Source organism: Scyliorhinus canicula, chromosome 2, assembly GCF_902713615.1.
Source record: "Scyliorhinus canicula chromosome 2, sScyCan1.1, whole genome shotgun sequence".
NCBI lineage: Eukaryota > Metazoa > Chordata > Chondrichthyes > Carcharhiniformes > Scyliorhinidae > Scyliorhinus > Scyliorhinus canicula.
The window spans coordinates 6,866,297-6,888,911 of NC_052147.1; the positions used below are offsets into that span (position 1 = coordinate 6,866,297).

The 22,615-nt window shown below is 48.0% G+C and overlaps 2 protein-coding genes across 11 annotated transcripts in view; one reads left to right on the forward strand and one right to left on the reverse strand.

Moving 5' to 3' along the window:
* The window catches only part of LOC119979765 (cytosolic carboxypeptidase 3-like), a 268,954-nt gene that overhangs the window by 130,266 nt on the left and 116,073 nt on the right, over positions 1-22,615 (reverse strand). The window contains exon 1 of one of the 10 annotated variants that reach the window (XM_038773140.1): positions 13,352-13,459. The exons of the other annotated variants lie outside the window; for them this stretch is intronic. The gene's annotated coding sequence lies outside the window, so the exon portion shown is untranslated. Of the gene's footprint in view, positions 1-13,351; positions 13,460-22,615 lie in introns of those variants that run through there. 10 annotated transcript variants of the gene reach the window in all.
* LOC119979743 (calmin-like) overlaps positions 13,360-22,615 on the forward strand; it is a 106,924-nt gene continuing 97,668 nt past the window's right edge. The window contains exon 1 of the mRNA XM_038822349.1: positions 13,360-13,382. The gene's annotated coding sequence lies outside the window, so the exon portion shown is untranslated. The remainder of the gene's footprint in view (positions 13,383-22,615) is intronic.

The window sequence follows — 22,615 nt, forward strand, 5'->3', positions numbered from 1 at the left end:
ACAAGCTGTTTTGCATTGTACATGATGGGATTTATCCTCATTGTTCACTGTGCTCAATATGGGACTAGCTGGGTCGCTCTTTTGGGAGCCGGTATTCCCCATTGGACATATGACTGGTTCTGCACTGGCTCTGAATTGGCCAAATGGTTGAGAAAGTTGTTACAACCTGTTCAGGATGAATGTCCCACATACACAGTGAAGGGGTTGGTTAAGCTCACTGGGCTAAATCGCTGGCTTTTAAAGCAGACCAAGCAGGCCAGCAGCACGGTTCGATTCCCGTACCAACCTCCCCGAACAGGCGTCGGAATGTGGCGACTAGGGGCTTTTCACAGTAACTTCATTGAAGCCTACTCGTGACAATAAGCAATTTTCATTTCATTTTCATTTCATTTCATTCCTTCACTTCCATAAAGACGACGGTCGCGATTCAACTAAACGGGAACAAAGTCCCAGAGCGAGCATGCTTATCCACGTGTTTCCCATGCTTGCAGCGCCGACAAACACTTGGCTATAAAACAGCACCCACGTTAGATAAGGTGCCTAAGCAGGGAACATGCAGCTGAGGCTGCACAGAGCCCCATTTTGTAGAGTGGGGTGCTCCGCTCGCCGGAATTCTTCAGTATAGTGAGAGACTGGGATGCCATTTATAAATGCCGTTCTGTTCTCCGAGACACGACCTCCTACCCCCCTCAAGCCCCAATGTACTATGGGAGGGTCCCTGGCCCCCACAGCAGCTGCGCAGGGCACCTCCAGCCTGGCATATTGGCAGTGACCACAACGGGTGGGATTTACATCGCAAAGTCCCGGAAGATCGTGTTAAATTTTGCAAGGCATTGCAAGCCGGGTAGATCCCGGGAAAGGGGTCTCCCAGCTTCTATCAGCCATGCTGCACAGCGGTGAGCTATTTTCCGGCCTCAGCATGTCTGTTGGATCACACCCTGCGGGTGAGATTTTCCTCCTGTGTTGTGCCCAGCACCAATCCTCTTGCACCGAGTGGATAGTGGGAGAGGCCAAAAATGGGTTTCACACCGGGTGTTGAGCCATGCATGATGCACCCGACCTGCGGAGTCCAGTGCAACCTGGATCACGCCCTCACTGGGTGTGATCCAGATAATCATATTTAAATGAGTCATTGCACTCATTTGAATAAGTGCAACGCATTTGAGCCCCCCTTCTCCCGGCTCCCGATAGTCACTCGTCGCACCAGTCAGGCCTCACTCCAGCGCAAATTAGTACTTGTCTCCAGAAATGGAGACCAGATGTTATAGCCACAATGTGGGGGCTCAGAGGCCATTGGAGCCCCCGGTGGTCGGGGACAGGGCAGGTCAGTGCCATGGCACTGCCACTGGCACCCTGACTATGCCAGCTTGGCACTCGGGCACCCTGGCAGTGCCAAACTGGCACCCTTGCTTAGCATGGCCAATAACTTACAAAAGAGAATGGAATAAATCACAGAATCATGGAATCCCTGCACTGCAGAAGGAGACCATTCGGCCTATTGAGTGTGTACCAACCCTTTCAAAGAGCACCCTATTGAGGCCCACTCCCTTGTCCTATCCCCGTAACCCCACCTAACCTTTGGACACTAAGGGGAAATTTCAGCATGACCAACCCACCTAACGTGCATGTCTTTGGGCTGTGGGAGGAAGCAGGAGGAACCCCACAAGATACGGGGAGAACGTACAAACTCCACACAGTCACCCGAGGTTAGAATCAAATCTGGGTCCCTGGCGCTGTTCGACGGGAGAAAATGGTGTGGCAATTTAATTTGTTTTGCAATTGTGTGGGAAGCAGAGGTTGGGGGAATATGTGGTGAGGGACTAATTGAATAACTACCAAAGAGCTGTCACAGGCATATTGGGTGGAATGGTCTTCTCTATGCTGTATCAGTCTGTAATTCCAGGAAGGTAGTAGCAAACAGAAGGTCAGTACAGGGGCAGGTTCACAGACCAGTCCATACCTCCTAGCCAGACAAAGCTCAACTGCCAGGCACACATAACCGCTCTCTTTGTACTCACTAAATTCTTAGGAAGTTAATCCATGCTTTGACGATCAATCTGACAGAAGTAATCTCTTTGAACAAGGTCAACGACCTTCATCAATGCTTGGCAATGGCAGCCAGAGCGTGACATGCACCACCTGGGTTTGGCCTGTTTGACATTTGAAGTTGACATGTGACAGTAAGAGTTCAAATGTTGGGCTCCCGCTGAGAAGCCTTCCTTGTTGAAAGAGCAACATTAAATAATGGCCACCATCTTTCCAACTATTAGGAACGCGCTGACAATTATGGGCTGCCCACATTTGGAATGTGAAAGATAATTGGAATTAAAATATTCCTTGTTCTGGTTATTTTGCTTCCCTCACAGAAGTTCTGTGGGTGTTTTGCCTCTTAATCCAATAGGTTGGCTTCAAAATGAATGCATAACTTCTATTTTGAGTGTGATGATTTCAAACTTAATTGAAATCAACCAGGTGCAAGAAATTCCATCTATTCTTAAAGTGACCAAAGGAAAGCAGGGCCCTTGAAATGTTAGAAAAAGTCACTACCCTTGATTAATCGCATTCTTTTAGTTTATTAATTTATAAAATGTAGATAAGTTGGCAAGGCTACCTCTTATTGTCCATTCCTGTTTGTCTGTCCACAAATATTCACTCCCTCCACCAGTGATGAACAGTGCCAGCAGTGTGTGCCATCCGTAAGGATCTCACCAAGGCTCCTTAGGCAGCACCTTCCAAACCCATGACCTCTAAGATCACAGCTACCTCAAATACACCACATCCTGTAAGGACTCCATCCCATTCTCCCAGCTCCTGTGCATCCTTCACATCTGTTCCGATGATGCCATTTTCCAAAACGGACCTGCTGACATGAAGATGGTGAGCCCACCTACTTGAACTATTGAAGTCTGTGTGATGAAGGTGTCCCCAGGGTAATGTCAGGCAAGTCAGGATTTAGCACATGAAATGAAATGAATGAAAATGAAAATCGCTTATTGTCACGAGTAGGCTTCAATTAAGTTACTGTGAAAAGCCCCTAGTCGCCACATTCCGGCGGCGCCTGTCCGGGGAGGCTGGTACGGGAATCGAACCGTGCTGCTGGCCTGCTTGGTCTGCTTTAAAAGCCAGCGATTTAGCTGAGCGAGCTAAACCAGCCCCTAAACCAGCAACTAAACATGGCAGCCATACTGCATCACAGTGCAGTAGTGAATGTTTAAGATGGTGGATGATGTGCTGATCAAGTGGGCCTTTATATTGATTTTCGGGATGTGGGTGTCACTGGTTAGATTAGCATTTATTACCCATCCCTAGTTGCCCTTGAGAAGGTGGTGGTGAGCTGCCTTCTTGAACCGCTGCAGTCCCTGAGGAGTAGATACACCCACAGTGCTGTTAGGGAGCGAATTCTTGGTTTCTGACCCAGTGACAGCAAAGGAACGCCAATATATTTCCAAATCAGGATGGTGAGTGGCTTGGAGAGGAACTTCCAGGTGGTGGGGTTCCCAGGTAATTGTTGTTCTTGTCCTGCTAGATCTTAGCGGTCATGGGTTTGGAAGGAGCCTTGCTGAGATCCTACAGTGCATCTTACGGACGGCACACACTGCTGGCACTGTTCATCACTGGTGGAGGGAGTGATTGTTTATGGACAGACTACCAATCAAGTGGGCTGGACCTGGAAAATGTATTAATTTCACTTCCATTTTCCAACCCTCTACCATCTTCAGATGGTACATCTCCGACACTTTCCTCCCTTGATCTCATGACCTCCATTTCTGGGATATACTGTCCACTAGTATCCACTACAAGCCCACTGAGTCCCACAGTTACCTCAAATACAGCTCTTCACACACCACATCCTGTAAGGACTCCATCCCATTCTCCCAGCTCCTGTGCATCCTTCACATATGTTCCGATGATGCCATTTTCCAAAACGGATCTGCTGACAAGTTTACCCTTTTCCTTCATCGTGGTTTCCCACCTAATGTGATTGACAAGGCTCTCAATCATGTCCGACCCATCTCCCACACCTCTGCGCTCACCCCTCCCTCCCAGAACCAGGAGAGGGTCCCCCTTGTCCTCACTTTTCATCAGCCTCCACATTCAAAGAATCATTCTCCACCAGTTCCACCAACTCCAGCATGATGTCACCACCAAACACATCTTCCCCTCACTACTCCTGTCAGCATTCTGCATGGAGCGTACCCTCCAGGATACCCTGATCCACTCCTCCATCACCCCCAAATCTTCACCCCCTTCCCCACAGCAACTTCAGTCTGTGAACTCTCTCCACCACCTTTACCCCATTTTTCTTTATCCCCCTTTTCTACATCTTTCTATCTTGTTTTCCCTTACTACCATCTTCCCTCCCCACACCCCACCCTGATGTGTTGGGTAAGCTGGGTCTGCGAGGACTCCGTTTACCATAGCAGTGAGAGAGACAGGCTTCCAACACTTGAAGAAATGCAACTCTATTTTATTGAACTCTTAACTATCATACATACTTTAACTGTGGGTTGACACTATGCTGAGTTGACTGGAGGCCTGAGGCTAGCCTGACCAGACTATCTTACTACCACATGGTGTATGTTCTAGTTGTTGCTCACGGGCTCTGACTGTCTCAGAGGCTGGATCCCAAGAGAGCGGGAAAACTAGTGCCCTCTGGCTTTATAGTGATAGTGTCCTGTCTGGTGATTGGCTGCTGTGTTCTGTGTGCTCACTGGTCATCCTGTGTGTCAATCAATGCCTGTCTGTGCACCATCATATACTTGTGTGTATATTATGACATCTCCCCCTTTTTTTACTTTAAAAAAATAAGTAGGTCAATAAATAGTGAGTGTGTGTAGGAGCCTGACTATATACAAAGTATGTGAGCGTATTGACATGGGAAGGTGCCTCGTGCAGATAGAGGGCATACAACAAATTAGGAAGAAACAATATGTACAGATGTGTAAATTTATCACAAGGCGATGCAACATTCAGTCTATAAATTCAGTCTCTGTGGCGGGTGATGAATTCTGGTTGACCGCCTCAAGGGTGGGTCAGGGGCCGCCTGCACTGGAACGGGCGGAGCTGCCTCCAATGTAGAGGGCGGTAAAAGAACTGTCAGATCGGTGGCCTCGCAGAAGGGTGCGTCCTGAGGAACCAGCATGCGAGGCAGGACATCACGTTCCGGCGGCGAGCGTGGAAGTAGCCGCAGTGCCCGCCTATTACGCCGAAGAAAGGAGCCATCAGGGATTCGAACGAGAAATGATCTCGGGGCCACTTGCTTGACCACCACAGCTGTGGCAGACCAGCCACCGTCAGGTAGCTGAACACGAACTCGGTCAGCAGGGACCAGAGCAGGGAGATCCGCGGCGTGGGCGTCATACGCCAACTTGCATTGGGCCCGAGACTGTGGCATCCTTTGCAGAACCGGAAAATTGTCAAGGTCCGGGATGTGGATAGCCGGCACCGTCGGCCGTAGTGTGCGGTTCATTAGCAGCTGTGCTGGGGACTGGCCAGCGGACAAAGGAGTCGCCCTGTAGGCTAACAGCGCCAGGTTAAAGTCTGAACCCGAGTCAGCAGCTTTACACAACAGTCTTTTAACAACGTGGACCCCCTTTTCAGCTTTCCCATTCGACTGGGGGTAATGGGGGCTTGAAGTGACGTGCGTAAAATTGGACTGCTGGGCAAAATCCATCCACTCCTGACTGAAGAAGCACGGGCCATTATCAGTCATGACTGTAAGTGGAATGCCATGACGGGCAAAGGTCTCTTTGCATGCCTTGATGACTGTTGCTGATGTGAGGTCAGTCAGTCTGACCACCTCGGGGTAGTTAGAAAAATAGTCCACGAGGAGGACATAGAACATAGAGAAATACAGCACAGAACAGGCCCTTCGGCCCACGATGTTGTGCCGAACTTTTGTCCTAGGTTAATCATAGATTATCATAGAATTTTGGACACTAAGGGCAATTTCTCATGGCCAATCCACCTAACCTGCACATCTTTGGACTGTGGGAGGAAACCGGAGCACCCGGAGGAAACCCACGCAGACACGGTGAGGATGTGCAGACTCCACACAGACAGTGACCAAGCCGGAATCGAACCTGGGACCCTGGAGTTGTGAAGCAATTGTGCTATCCACAATGCTACCGTGCTGCCCAAATGTATTTTTTGATGTATTTTTAAAATAGTCTCGGCCCTTTGCATGAAAGAAGTCAATTCCAACCTTGGTCCATGGGGAGGACACCAGTTCATGCGGCTGCAAAGTCTCTTTCGGCTGAGCTGGCTGGAACCGTTGGCATGTTGGGCAATTGAGGACCGTGTTGGCGATATCCTGACTGATGCCTGGCCAATATACTGCCTCTCGGGCTCGACAGCGACACTTTTTGACCCACAGGTGACCTTCGTGGATTTGGCCGAGGACCAGCTCTCACATACTCTGTGGGATTACTATCCTGTCCAGCTTCATTAGTATGCCACCATTACCGCTAGATCGTCCTTTATATTATAGAGCTGTGGGCACTGCCCCTTTTGCCAACCGTCCGTGAGGTGTCGCATGACCCGCTGGAGTAAAGGATCCCTGGCCGTCTCCTGACGAATCTGCACGACCCTTTCATCGGTGGGCAGAAAGTTGGATGCACAAAATTTCACATGAGCATCGATCTGACAGACGAAGTCCGACTGCTCGCAGGGAGTGGTGATGGATCTAGAGAGTGCGTCGGCCACAATGAGCTCCTTGCCCGGAGTGTAGACCAGGTCGAAATCGTAGCGGCGGAGTTTGAGGAGGATACGTTGTAGGCGTGGCGTCATATCATTGAGGTCTTTCTGGATGATGTGAACCAATGGCCTGTGGTCCGTCTTGACCGTGAATTTAGGGAGTCCATGCACGTAATCATGGAATTTGTCAATCCCTGTGAGGAGGCCCAGGCATTCTTTTTCGATTTGAGCATATCGTTGCTCAGTAGGTGTCATGGCTCTAGATGCATATGCGACTGGGGCCCAGGAGGAGGATTCATCCCGCTGGAGGAGTACTGCCCCAATGCCAGCCTGGATCGCGTTGGTAGAGATCTTTGTCTCCTTGGCAGGGTTGAAAAACGCCAATACCAGGGACTTGGTGAGTTTCGCCCTGAGCTCACGCCACTCTCACTCATGAGCGGGAAGCCACTGGAAGTCGGTGGCCTTTTTAACAAGGTGGCGGAGAGCTGTGGTGTGTGATGCAAGGTTGGGGATAAACTTCCCAAGGAAGTTGACCATCTCTTGGAAGCGGAGGACCGCCTTCTTGTCCTCCGGGGTCTTCATGGCGTTGAAAGCTGACACGTTGTCTGCATCTGGCTGCACACCGAACTGCGAAATATGCCAAGGAACTTTATTTCTGCTTGAAAATCTTCCAGTTTGCACCGAGGTTGCCGGCGATGCGGAGCTCCGGGGGAGGGCGGACACTGTCCATGTTACCGGATGGCTGATCGCTGGTCAAAGGCAGACTATCTCAAGGTAGGTCCGGCAAACTCGAGCATGACTCACTGGTACCATGATGTGTTGGGTAAGCTGGGTCTGCGAGGACTGCGTTTACTGCAGCAGTGAGAGAGACAGGCTTCCAACACTTGAAGAAATGCAACTCGATTTTATTGAACTCTTAACTATCATACATACTTTACCTGTGGGTTGACTGGAGACCTGAGGCTAACCTGACCAGACTATCTTACTACCACATGGTGTTTGTTCTAGTTGGGCTCACGAGCTCTGACTGTCTCAGAGGCTGGATCCCGAGAAAGCGGGAAAACTAGTGCCCTCTGGCTTTGTAGTGGTGTGTCCTATCTGGTGATTGGCTGCTGTGTTCTGTGTGTTCATTGGTCATCCTGTGTGTCAATCAATGCCTGTCTGTGCACCATCATATACTTGTGTGTATATTATAACACACCCCACTAGTTCCAAGTTGTTCTTTAACACACTGCTTACCTTTGTTCTGACATTAATACATTCTGATCTCTTAATGTGCCATTCTTAGCCATAATCACCACCATTTACTTTCCCTTTGTCTTTCTGTCTACAACATCTTTGTCAAGCTCTCCCCAGTCTCCACCTATTGCTGGCCCTCTATCCAGCCTGACTGCTTTAACAACGACCTCTACAACAGTACAAATCTCATCCTATTTCCAGTTCTCTGTAGCTCTGGCAAAGAGTCATCCAGGCTCGAAATATTTCCTGTGTTCTCTCTCCACAGATGCTGTCAGACCTGCTAAGATTTTCCAGTATTTCCTGTTTTTGTTTCAGATTCCAGCATCTGCAGTAATTTGCTTTTAATTAAGCGGGCTGCTCGAATGTTGTTGGAGCTGCACTCATCCAGGCAACTGGAGAGTATTCCAGCACAGGCCTTGTAGATGGTGGACACGCTGGATGTGGCATTTATGCTCATTTAAATATGCTGATCTGGACCACACCCGGTGAGGACAAGATCCAGATCACGATGTCTGCGAGATTCCGTTGAACCTCGCGGGACAGAACATCGCAAACCTTGCGAGAGGCCTCTCACGAGATTACTCGGTGTGTTTCAAAGTTACTGAATCGCACCCGTTAGCTGTGTTTCTCTCCCCACACATACTGCCAGACTTGCTGAGTTTATCCAGCCTGTTTTTATTTCAGATTCCCAGCGTCCACAGTACTTTGCTTCTACAAAGCTGTTCACTAAAGAGTTAAATACTGAATTCTTTGAGATTCCTCCCCCGCACACTGGGCTCCTCAGCCTGTTGCCCAGATTCCACACTCTCAGCTGCTTCTGTGCTTTCCACTCAGTTAGTTACCATTTTAGAAAGCTTGGAGGTAACAGAACAAAATATTAATAGTTGGATTCTGTGGGAATAATAGCAAATATGTGGAATCCTCCTGACCTTGTCTTTCCATTCCAATCCAATGTGAACAAATGAACATTTTCCCTTGAGAGAGATGGAGAGAGAGAATCTAATCCAGTTAGTGTTGCAAGATGTAATGAGCTCTGGAGTAATTATTTTTTCTGAATGTTCTGTGATGTTGTTTGTTGTGGGTAAAAAGGATTTGCGATGAGGCTAAGAGTACAATTTATGAAGGTTTACTTGACAAGACAGTTGATTTATGAGGGTTTGATTGTAAAGAGTTTTGCATTTTGAGTTAAGAGCCTTTTAAGAAAATAGGGCAGCACAGTAGCATAGTGGTTAGCACAATTGCATCACAGCTCCAGGGTCCCAGGTTCGATTCCTGGCTTGGGTCACTGTCTGTGTGGAGTCTGCACGTTCTCCCCGTGTGTGTGTGGGTTTCCTCCGGGTGCTCCGGTTTCCTCCCACAGTCCAAAGATGTACAGGTTAGGTGGATTGGCCATGATAAATTGCCCTTAGTGTTGGGTGGGGTTACTTAGTTATGGGGATAGGGTGGAGGTTTGAGCTTGGGTAGGATGCTCTTTCAAAGAGCCGGTGCAGGATCAATGGGCTGACTGGCCTCCTTCTGCACTGTAAATTCTATAAAATTCTATGAATCATGGGGAGTCAGTTGTATAAGGAGTTTGATTCAAGGGGAGTTAGATATACAAGGGGTTTGATTTGAGGGTTTGATTTATGGAGTGTTAGATATATGAGGGGTTTGATTTAAGAGGGATTGATTTGTGAAGGTTTATTCATGAGTGATTTGAGGAGTTTGCACGTTCTCCCTGTGTCTGCGTGGGTTTCTTCCGGGTGCTCCAGTTTCCTCCCACAAGCCCCGAAAGACGTGCTGGCCAACGAGGGGATTTTCACAGTAACTTCATTGCAGTGTTAATGTAAGCCAACTTGTGACAATAAAGATTATTATTATCTGTGAGGGGTTTATTTATTTATTTATTATAAATTTAAAGTACCCAATTCTTTTTACTTGTGGGTTGTGGGGGTGAGACCCACGCAGACACGGGGAGAATGTGCAAACTCCACACGGACAGTGACCTCGGGTGGGATCGAACCCGCGTCCTCAGTGCCGGGAGGCACCACCGTGCCACCCTGTGAGGGGTTTATTTATGAGCGAAATAATTTAAGGGGGAACTGATTTTTGAGGGTATGATTTATGAAGGTTTATTCATGCGCAGATTTATGTGAGGGTTTATTCATGAGAAAAATGATTTATGAGGGGTTTGATTTACGAGAGTTTGATCTGTGAGGTATTGATTTATAAGGGGTTTCAGTTATGTGTAGTTTGATTTATGAAGGTTTAACTTATGCTGTTCTGATAGATGAAAGTTTGATTTATGTTGGATATTTGAGTAGTTTGTTTTAAGGTTTGATTTCTAAGGGGTTTATGTTTGCTAAACATGGGTGGGATTCTCCCCTACCCAGCGTGACGGGGGGTCCCGGCGTAGAGGAGTGGCACCAGCCACTCCAGGGTCGGGCCTCCCCAAAGGTGGGGAATTCTCCGCACCTTTGGGGGCCAGCCCCGCGCCGGAGCGGTTGGCACCAGAAGACTGGCGCAAAAAACCGGCGCCCCCGACAGCGGGGCTGGCTGAAAGGCTTTCGCCGGTCCGCGCATACGCCGGCAGTGACGTCAGCGCAGCTGCCGCTGACGTCACCACCGGCGCATGCGCGATGTGGGTTTCTCTTCCGATTCCGCCATGTCGGAGGCCGTGGCCGGGCGGAAGGAGAAAGAGTGCACCCAGGGCACTGGCCCGGAGTCTGAGCGGGGGTCCCCAATCGCGGGCCTGGCCACCGTGGGGGCACCCCCCCCGGGGTCCGATCGCCCCCCCCCCCCCAGGAGCCTGGGGGCCCGCTCCCGCCGCCGATCCCGCCGCCACTAGAGGTGGTTCAAACCTCGGCGGGGGGAGAGGCCTCCCAGTGGCGGGACTTCGGCCCATCGCGGACCGGAGAATCGCCGCAGGGGCCTCGCCGATCGGAGTGGCGTGATTCCCGGGTGGCGGAGAATCTCTGCCACGGCGGGGGCGGGATTTTCGCCGGCCCCAGGCAGGGTCGGAGAATTTCGTCCTTAATTTCAGCAGTGTTGAATTATGAGAAGTTTGATTCAAGTCCCCAAAGACATGCTTGTTAGGAGAATTGGATATTCTGAATTCTCCCCCGTGTACCCGAACAGGCGCCGGAGTGTGGCGACTAGGGGCTTTTATCAGTAACTTCATTGCGATGTTAATGTAAGCCTACTTGTGACTAATAAAGATTATTATTCTTATAATGTATGAGGATTTTATTTTTGAAGGTTTGATTAATGATGGGTTTGAGTTATGAGAATTCTAATTGATGAGGGGTTTGATTTTTTTGGGGGGGGTCATGTTTTATCAGGGGATTTTTGAGTGTTATGATTTCTGGGAGGGTCACATTTTATGAGTGTTCTCTCCAAGGTTGTGAAGAGTCTGGTTCAGCTTGGGTGAACAGCTGGGGTAGTGAGGGGAGGCAGGGGGCTGATGTTGTGCCAAAGGCACAGATCTTATTAGGCGGGGTGTGGAGGGAAGATACCAATGTATTTAATATTTGCAAGATTTAACTGGAGGAAATGATTGAGAAAGTGATATTTAAATGTTTGTAAAGGTGTGGTGAGTTTGTCTCAACCTTATGTTACTGCTGTCCAAGGGGCTTGATTAAACACTGCAGAGTTAGGTCAAGCCCTTTTACAGGTGTAATTGAAGTTGTTGTTTCTCTGCATATGACCTGAATTAAAGGCAATGTAATCCATTGAGAACCAAAATTGCAGCCCACAGACGAACTACATTAGAATTACACAGATTTGACAACACAGAAACAGGCCATTCAGCCCACCTGATCTATACTGGTGTTTATATTCCACACTGGCCACCTCTGTCATCCTCCATTCTCTGCTGCCTCTCATATGAATCAAGACTCCCCTTAAACGCATCAAGTGAATCAATTCAGTGTTTCTGCATGTGGTAGCACGTTCACATTCTTACTATTCCCTGTGTAAAGAAAATTCTCCCAAACGCTTATTTAAACCCGACTGATTTTTGACAGCTCTGGTCTAATTACGGCAAGTAATTAACATGGCGCAGCATTCTGTAATGAACACGTAGCTTACTGCCTGGAGACTAGCTGCCTGCAGTTTTACAGAACAGGTCCTGGGAACAGTGAACAGTTCCTGGACAATTCAACACAACAATAACCTTTGGAGGTGAGGAGGAATTTCCTCTCTCAGAGGGTTGTTAGTGTTTGGAATTCTCTTGCCCAGTGAGCAGTGGAGGCTGGGGTCATTGAATAGTCAAGGTTGTGTTAGGCAGGTTTTTGACTGACGAGGAAATCGTGGGTTATGCAGGGGGCAGGAAGGAAAGTGGAGACCACAGATCAGCCATAGTCTTATTGAATGGTTGCACATGCTCGAGTGACGATCTATCTGGTTGCATCACAGCCTGGTCTGGCAACTGCTCGGCCCATGACTGCAAGAAACTTCAGAGAGTCGTGAACACAGCCCAGTACATCACACGAACCTGCCTCCCATCCATTGACTTCATCTACATCCGCTGCCTGGGAAAGCGGGCAGCATAATCAAAGACCCCTCCCCTCCGGCTTACTCACTCTTCCAACTTCTTCCATCGGGCAGAAGATACAAAAGTCTGAGAACACGCATGAACAGACTCAAAAACAGCTTCTTCCCCACTGTTACCAGACTCCTAAACGACCCTCTTATGGACTGACCTCATTAACACTACACCCCTGTATGCTTCACCCGATGCCGGTGCTTATGTAGTTACATTGTGTACCTTGTGTTGCCCGATTATGTATTTTCTTTTATTTCCTTTTCTTTTCATATACTTAATGATCTGTTGAGCTGCTCGCAGAAAAATACTTTTCACTGTACCTCGGTACACGTGACAATAAACAAAAGAAACTAAATCCAAACCAAATGGTCTACCCTTCTCCTAACTCATGTTCTATTTATAAAGCTCCTTTAATATAATGAAATGTTGCAAGGAGCTCCACAGGATCATTATAAAACAAATATGACACCTGGCCACAGAAGAGATTACTAGGTTGGATGGACAGAGCTACAAGCAGCTCAATTGCTGGCCTCTGCTGCTGTACCTTCTGCCAGATCAGACAGACCGGAAACTGAACCCAGGACCTTCCTACAAACCAAAACCAGTGAGCCCTCATTAATGACCGTTGCTACATCGAAAATACTGAAGACTATTTTCATCAGTTGAGAAAGTTGAATAGATTGAGTCATCAACATTGAGTGTAGCTGGTTAATGCCGTGTGCGACACTTCACAGCCCACCAGTACTGCACAATCTCCAAACACTGTTGCGGATTAGTCATACAAACACATCTCATTCACTGCATTCAGAGGGAGGTGATCTGCATACCTCCCCACCCACACAGATAAACACACACACACAGTCACAACTGCAGGATCTGTCGCAATATCACCTGTCTGACTGTTGCGGGGGACCATCGAGCGGTAAGTCCAGCTCCAGGGGCCTGAAGGGTGGCCTGGACATCCTTTGAAAAGTCTGTGCGTTCATGAGCAGGGCTCACACTGCCTGTGTCTGTCTGAGTGACTGCTGGTCTGCAGGATATGTGTGTGAGTGAGAGCTTGCTGTGCAGCTTTACGTGAGTGAGCCTGTGTACCAATCTATGACAGTGGGCACTGAATTTCCTTGGATTCTCTGCAGTAGTGACAGAAACCTTGTTTTCTCATCCCGGATGAACATAATTTCCAGTAGATCTTGGTGAGTTTACATCGGAAGGAAGCGTGAGAAAATTCAGGGCTATGAATGGTTCAGATTTTACTGGAGTCGGGCACCTTGCTTTGTACCAAATTCATTTGATTTTTAGCTTGAGCTTGAAGAACGTTTGTGCCACAAATTCCTGAAAGTCGTACCTGATCACAGGACCTTAATAAACAACAGGAACGACAGTCTTTGTCCTAACCAATGGGATTTAAGAATTGAGAAAGAATCAAAGGAACAATAGAGAAGAAAATAGGATGATTTGGATTTAAATGAGGTACAGAAGGAGAGAGAAGGAAAGATTGCTTTAAGAGAGAGGAAAAAGCAACAGAAAGAAATGCTATATATTTTCTTTAAAATCTTTTATATTTTAAAAATCTCTGACAGCAATTTACGACACTACGGGACTGAAACTCTACAGTTTCAATTGCTCCTTTTTTGGGCCCAGACGTTCACTGGCATTGAAGGAACATAAATCTTGTCATTAAAAGGGTCCTAAATATCAGTTCTAACTTTTTGAGGCAAGTTTGATATGTACTTATCGCACAAATGCAGTGATTTCTTGAAACTAGCAGGAAGTTTGAGTGTGAGAAGATGTTTTCAGAAGGCTAACAATGTTGCAAATTGTACAGGAATTTGTGGTGATTCGCAATCTCTCTTGCTACAAGTTTCAGAGTTATTTGCACACTAATAACAGAGTGCATTAAACAGGCCCAACAAATTTGATTGCATTTTCCAAGGAGGTGACAAGGTATGTAGATGAGGGTAGTGTAGTTGATGTAGTCTATAGGGACTTCAGTAAGGCTTTTGACAAGGTCTGACATGGGAGACCGATCAAAAACATAAGAGCCCATGAGATCCAGAGCAAATTTCACAAAATCGATCCAAAATTGGCTTTGTGACAGGAGACAGAGTGTGTTGCTCAAAGGTTGTTTTTGTGACTAGAAGCCTGTATTCAGTGGAGTACTGTAGGGATCAGTGCAGTGTCCCTTGCTGTTTGTTGTGTACATTAATGATCTAGATGGGAATGTAGGTGATTTGATCAGTGGATGACACAAATATTGGTGGTGTGGTAAGTAGTGAGGAGGAAAGCCTTAGGGCGCGATCCTCTGGCCACGCTGCACTGGAAAAGCAGTTCACCGAGACACAGGGTGGCCGGTGAAAGCCGGGAGACCCCGATCCCAGGATCTACTGGCTCAAAATCCCTTGCGAAATTCAACTAATTCTCGTGAGACATTGCAAGGGGAATCCCACCCACTTTTTAGCAAATCTGCATATTAGGACGAGGCAGTAAACCTTACTCTAATGTGTAGATTCCCAAGGTACCTGAGACTTTGGGATTCAACACATTTGCTTTGGGGACCTTGGGTGAGCACCGTTTGGTCCTGCTCCCTACAAACTGGGAAATGCACTCATGGGGGTCTCCAAGGGGATTGGAGGCCCCATTCTCCACGCCCTTTGGATAGGGTGGTGCCTGGCGCTGCTATCCATGTGCCAGTCTGGCACTGGAAGGTACACAGATGGCATTGCTAGCTGGCAGGGGTACTGCCAACGTGCAAAGCTGGCATTTTTTGTGCGTGCATGATTGATCCGGGATTGCCCGGTGTGGGTGTTGGGGGCTGCACGGGGGGCGGGTGATCCTCCCATGTTGCATTTGGGCTGGGGAGGTGGGGATTCTATTTGGGGCCTCGGAGATTGGAACTCCCCATTGTGAAAAACGTGGCTGTGTGTGGCCTCAGTCACGCATTCCGAGTTGAGGCCTCTTATTCAAAGTGAGTCGCATTGAATGGCCATGTCTTTCTCAGCACTGTGAGTGTAGGTGGCTAAACGCACTGGCTTGGGGATTGTTCCTTTTTGGGAGGATCGCACCCTTAGATTACAGGACGTTATAGATGGGCTGGGCAGATGGGCAGAACAGCAGCAAATACAACGTAACCCTGAAAAGTGTGAGGTGATGCATTTTGGAATGACTAACAAGGCAAATAAATACACAATGAACAGCAGGAAGCTAGGAAGTACAGAGGACGAGAGGCACCTTGGGGTGCATGTCCATAGATCCCTGAAGGCAGCAGGACAGGTAGATAAGTTGGTTAAGAAGGATTATGGGATACTTCCCTTTATTAACCGAGGCATAAAATATAAGTGCAGAGGGTTATGATGGAGCTGTACAAAACGCTGGTTAGGTCACAGCTAGAGTACTGCCTGCAGTTCTGGTCGCCACACTATAGGAAGGATGTGACTGCATGTGAAAAGGTTCAGGGAGATTCTCCAGGATGTTACCTCGGCTGCAGAGTTTCAGCTAGTAAGAGAGGCTGGTTGGTGACTGAGGTTACAAAATTATGAGAGACATAGACAGGGTAGATAGGGGAAAACTTTCCCCCTTCGTAGAGCAGGCAATAACCAGGAGGCACAGATGGGTGATGGGCGGGAGATTTAGAAGGGATTTGAGGAGCAGCTTTTTCACCCAGAGGGTGGTGAGAATCTGGAACTCGCTGCCTGAAAGGAGAGGCAGGAACCCTCACAACATTTAAGAAGTGTTTAGATGAGCACTTGAAACGCCGCAGCGCGCAAGGCTACAGAGAATGTGTTGGCAAATGGGATTAGAATAGATAGGTGTTTAATGGCTGCCACCGACAAGATGGGCCGAAGCACCTTTTTCTGTGTTGTAAAACTCGATGATTTTCTTCGCAAATTCTGGTGCAATGCTTTGTGACACATTGTGCTAGGATGCCGCCTGTTTTGTGCGGCTGAATGTTTGACTTACTGCTTCGTGTGTATGAGTTTGTTTGGTGCATTACGTACCTTTCTGATTGGTGTTTTTAGGAACATTTTGTGTCTATGTCACTATAAGGTCCACAAGTCAACAATGGAGTGATTGTGTAGATTTATTTTGTCGTGTATATTTGTGTAATATGTATGCGAGTGGCTATGAAGCTACTGATCTGTGTGTAGCTCTGCAGGATGCGAGTCACTTTATGGTGTATCTGTGTATTTGTGTAATATAATTATAACTGTTTTGTTGTTTATATCTCTGTTGGGGGTTTGACTATGTTTTATGTGTCTGAAGGGTGTGTTACTCTCTTTGATTTATCTGTGCTTTATGTGTAATTGGAGGGTATAGTTGTGATTGTATTTGTTGTTTTTTAGATTAATTAGGGGATGGGGACATACTGCTATCAGTGTGTGCCTGTGGTGAAGGGAGTGAACGGTTAAAGTGATGGGTGTGGTGCCGATAAAGAGAGCTGCTTTGCCCTAGATAGTGTTGAGCTTCTCGAGTGCTATTGGATCTGCACTCATCCAAGCAAGTGAAGTGTATTTCACAATCTTAAATTTTAGAAGGTGGACAGGCTTTGAGGAATAAATAGGTGGGTCAATTGCCTTTTTTTTGCCACAATATTTATAACTCTGGTCCAGTTCGGTTTTTCTTCTTTTTTTTAATATAAATTTAGATTACCCAATTATTTTTTCCAATTAAGGGGCAATTTAGCGTGGCCAATCCACCTACTCTGCACATTTTTGGGTTGTGGGGGCGAAACCCACGCAGACACGGGGAGAATGTGCAAACTCCACACGGACAGTGACCCAGAGCCGGGATCGAACCTGGGACCTCAGCGCCGTGAGGCGGTTGTGCTAACCACTAGGCCACCGTGCTGCCCTCAGTTCGGTTTTTGATGAGTCCCAGGAACTAGATGGTGGAGAATTCAACACTCCCCACCCCTCCATTGAGTGTCAAGGTCAGATGCTTAGAATAATCGCTTTTTTCTCTTAATAATTCATGCAATATAAATATCACCGGCTCGACCAGCATTTATCCACAGCCCTAATTGCCCTTGAGAAGCTAGTGGTGAGCTGCCTTGAAACGCTGCAGGGAATTTAGGAGGGGCACATTACGAGTGCTGTTAAGGAAGGGAGTCCATGATTTGGTCCAGTGACGGTGAGGGAACAGTTATATAGACCCAAGTTAGGATAGTATGTGAATTGCAGCGGAACTTGCAGTTAGTGGTGTTCCAATATGCCTGCAGTCATTGTGCATCGGTGGTGGAGGGAATGAATGTTTAAGGTGATGGATGGGCTGTTGATGAAGCAGGTTGGTTTGAATGGGATTGGTCAATTTCTTTAGTGCTATTGGAGCTGCACTCGTCCATGCAAGTGGATCACCAACGCACTGTTGTTGGAGATGATTGTTGCTTGGCACTTGTGTGGCGTGAATATAACTTGTCACTTATCAACTACGTCTGAATATGATCCAAGTCTTGCTGCATATGGACTCGGACTCCTTCAGTTCTAAGGAGTTTCAACTGGAACTGAACGTTGTACAATCATCAGTGAACATCCTAACTTCTGACCTTATAATTAGGGGAAGATCACTGATGAAGCAGCTAAAGATGATTGGGCCTAGGGTACTACATTGAGGAAACCCGGCAGCGATGTCACACGCACCACACCATCTTTCTTTGTGCTAGTTATGGCTAGTGGAGATTTTTCTCTCTCTTTTTTTTTAAATGTATTTTATTCCAAACATGTGTAAAAACAGTAACATACACAACACACTCCACAACCTCAGTCCACAGATTGTACAATTTCCCCTTTTACCTCCTCACCTCCCCTTCCTCCTACCCCCGCAACGAACAGTTCCTAAATCATTGTCATGAACAACCCCCACCCTGTCTCGTAGCCCTCCGCTGGCTCCCTCAACTCAAATCTAATCTTTTCCAACCAGAGAAACTCCTACAGGCCCCCCCAGGTAGGCTGCCAGCCCCCTGCGGCGTATTCAACCTCCAATTCAGCAAGATCCCTCGTTGCACAATTAGAGAGACGAAGGACACAACACGGCCCCCTTCCCATCCAGCAGCTCCGGCACTTCCAATATCGCAAAGATCACCACCATTGGGTCCAGCCTGACCTCCACCCCCACAATCTTAGATAACGTCCCAAACACCACCTCCCAATAACACTCTAGCTTTCCACAACCCCAGAACATGTGAGCATGATTCACTGGCCACCTACACTCATCGGCCACCCCCTGGAAGAACCCACTCATCCTCTCCCGGGTCATATGTACCCTGTGCACCACCATGAACTGGTTCAAGCTCACCCTAGCGCAGGAAGAGGTTAAATTTACTCTACGCACACCACAGTCCCATCCTATTCCCCCCAACTCCTCCTCCCATTTGATAATAATAGTCTTTATTAGTGTCACAAGTAGGCTTACAGTAACACTGCAATGAAGTTACTGTGAAAAGCCCCTAGTCACCACATTCTGGCGCCTGTTCGGGTACACTGACGGAGAATTCAGAATGCCCCATTCACCTAACAGCACGTCTTTCGGGACTTGTAGGAAGAAACCGGAGCGCCCGGAGGAAACCCATACAGACACAGGGAGAATGTACAGACTCTGCACAGACAGTGTCCCAAGTCGGGAATTGAACCTGGGACCCTGTCACTGTGAAGCAACAGTCTAACCACTGTGCTACTGTGCCGGGTTTGTTCTTGATCCTCACCACTCCCCTTGCTTTCCCCTCCTCCCATCACCTGCTCCCCCAACCCCCCTTACATATCCCCAATCCTACCTTCTCCCGGCACATCCGGGAGCAGCAGTTGCTCCAATAGGGATACCCCGGCAACCTGGGATACGTCCTCTACTCCTTTCGTGCAAAGACCCTCACCTGCATATATCTGAATTCACTCCCACTTGGCAACACAAACCTCTCCCGTAACTCATCCAGACCTGCAGACTGCCCTTCCAAATACAGGTCCCTCACCCTCACCAGCCCCACCTCCCTCCACCTCCATCTTGACCCATTCCACATGACCCATCACCTCACCTTCTTCACATTCGCTGCACAATAATCGTGCAGCAGGTTCGGGAGCACCAACTCCCCTTTCTGTCTCTATTCTGCAGCAGGGCCTGCTTTACCCTCAGCACCTTCCCCGCCCACATAAACTCCAAAATCACTGTCTCCAAGTTCCGGAAGAAGGCCTGAGGGAGCAAGATCGGGAGGGTCTGGGAAACAACAAGAACCTTGGCAGCACATTCATCTTTACCACCTGCACCCTCCCTGCCAGTGTCAGGTGCAATGTATCCCATCTCTTAAAATCCCCCCTAATATCCCCACCAACATTTTGAAATTTCATCTGTACATCGTAGCCCCTTCCCTCATCACCTGAACCCCCAAGTACCTGAAGCTTTCCCTAGCTACCTTAAATGGCAACATCCCCAAGTTGGGCTCCAGCCTCACCGCATTTACCGGAAACACCTCACTCTTCCCAATATTCTCTGGGTATAAGAAGGCCTCAGACCTCTCCAAATTCCCACAATCCTACCCCATACTCTCCAACGGGTCGGACACCAACAACAACAGATTGTCCATGTACAGCGACACCTGGTGCTTCCTGCACCCCCTCACAATCCCTTGCCATTCCACAGACCCCCTAAGAGCCATCACCAAGGGCTCAATCACTAGCACGAACAGCGGCGACAGCGGACACCCCTGTCTCATTCCTCTATGCAGCCCAAAACTCCGTAAACTGTCCCATTTGTACAAACACTTGCCACCGGGGCTACATATAACAGACACACCCACGCCACAAACTTCAGACCAAAACCAAACCAGGAAGTTTTCTCTTGATTCCATTGGCTTCAGTTTTACTCAGGGTCCTTGATGCCACATTCAGTTAAACACTGCCTTGATGTCAATGCCGTAACACTCCCTCATCTCTTGCACCCAACACTTTGTTCATGTTTGGCCAAAGATTTTAATGAGGTCAGGAGCCAAAGAGTCCTATTGAAACCCAAACTGAGCCTCCATGGCAGTTAATATTTAAAAGCTGTTTGATAGCACTCGATGTATTTGGCAGTAGTTCCATGGGTCAGGAATTGCCAGATTGGATTTGTCCTGCTTTTGCAGGCTGTGTCTGGGAAATTTGTATATTGTGTGTGTATGTCTGGGGTGTGTTAGTCACAGTGTACAACATATGTGTGTCTATTCAACAGGTGTACTATGTAGATGTATTGGAGTGCAGCTATTCCATCTGTGCATATTATGTCAGTGGGTGGAATCTGTGCTTTAGGTGAATCTGTTTAGTGTTTGAGGATGGCTGAAATGAGTGTACAATGTGTACTTGTGTGTGCTTGAAGGCGTATTTGGTCAGTAAGTACAGCGCGTCTGTCTGTTTGAGGGTGTGTGTGTTCAGTAGATACTGTGTGTGTTTGAGGGTGAGTGTGTTCAGTAGATACTGTGTGTGTTTGAGGGTGAGTGTGTTCAGTAGATACTGTGTGTGTTTGAGGGTGAGTGTGTTCAGTAGATACTGTGTGTGTTTGAGGGTGAGTGTGTTCAGTAGATACTGTGTGTGTTTGAGGGTGAGTGTGTTCAGTAGATACTGTGTGTGTTTGAGGGTGACTGTGTTCAGTACATACTGTGTGTGTTTGAGGGTGAGTGTGTTCAGTAGATACTGTGCGTGTTTGAGGGTGAGTGTGTTCAGTAGATACTGTGTGTGTTTGAGGGTGAGTGTGTTCAGTAGATACTGTGTGTGTTTGAGGGTGAGTGTGTTCAGTAGATACTGTGTATGTTTGAGGGTGTGTGTTCAGTAGATACTGTGCGTGTTTGAGGGTGAGTGTGTTCAGTAGATACTGTGTGTGTTTGAGGGTGAGTGTGTTCAGTAGATACTGTGCGTGTTTGAGGGTGAGTGTGTTCAGTAGATACTGTGTGTGTTTGAGGGTGAGTGTGTTCAGTAGATACTGTGTGTGTTTGAGGGTGAGTGTGTTCAGTAGATACTGTGCGTGTTTGAGGGTGAGTGTGTTCAGTAGATACTGTGCGTGTTTGAGGGTGAGTGTGTTCAGTAGATACTGTGTGTGTTTGAGGGTGAGTGTGTTCAGTAGATACTGTGTGTGTTTGAGGGTGAGTGTGTTCAGTAGATACTGTGTGTGTTTGAGGGTGTGTTCAGTAGATACTGTGTGTGTTTGAGGGTGAGTGTGTTCAGTAGATACTGTGTGTGTTTGAGGGTGAGTGTGTTCAGTAGATACTGTGTGTGTTTGAGGGTGAGTGTGTTCAGTAGATACTGTGTGTGTTTGAGGGTGAGTGTGTTCAGTAGATACTGTGTGTGTTTGAGGGTGAGTGTGTTCAGTAGATACTGTGCGTGTTTGAGGGTGAGTGTGTTCAGTAGATACTGTGTGTGTTTGAGGGTGAGTGTGTTCAGTAGATACTGTGTGTGTTTGAGGGTGAGTGTGTTCAGTCGATACTGTGTGTGTTTGAGGGTGAGTGTGTTCAGTAGATACTGTGTGTGTTTGAGGGTGAGTGTGTTCAGTCGATACTGTGTGTGTTTGAGGGTGAGTGTGTTCAGTAGATACTGTGTGTGTTTGAGGGTGAGTGTGTTCAGTAGATACTGTGTGTGTTTGAGGGTGTGTTCAGTAGATACTCTATACAGCAACCTCACCCAGCTAATGAATCCCTCACCAAACCCAAACCTCCTCAGCACTTCCCACAGGTAACTCCACTCCACCCTGTCAAAAGCTTTCTCCGCATCCATCGATGCTACTATTTCCGCCTCCCCATCCGCCGACGCCATCATCACAACATTAAGAAGCCGCCGCACATTGACATTCAGCTGCCTCCCCTTCACAAACCCCGTTTGGGCCTCATGGATAACCAGCGGGACCACATCTTCCACCCTCCTGGACAGTATCTTAGCCAACAACTTTGCGTCCATGTTGAGGGGCGAGACCGGCCTGTAAGACCCACACTGGAGGGGGTCCTTATCCCTCTTCAGAATCAGTGAAATTATTGCTCTAGACATCGTCGGGGGCAAACCCCCCCCCCCCCCCCCCCCCCCCCCCGCCTCATTCAGGGTCCTCACTAGCAGCGGGCCCAGGAGGTCTGAGAACTTCTTATAAAACTCCACCGGGAACCCATCAGGCCCCGGTGCTCTCCCTGTCTGCATGCTCCCCAGCGCCTTCATCAGCTCC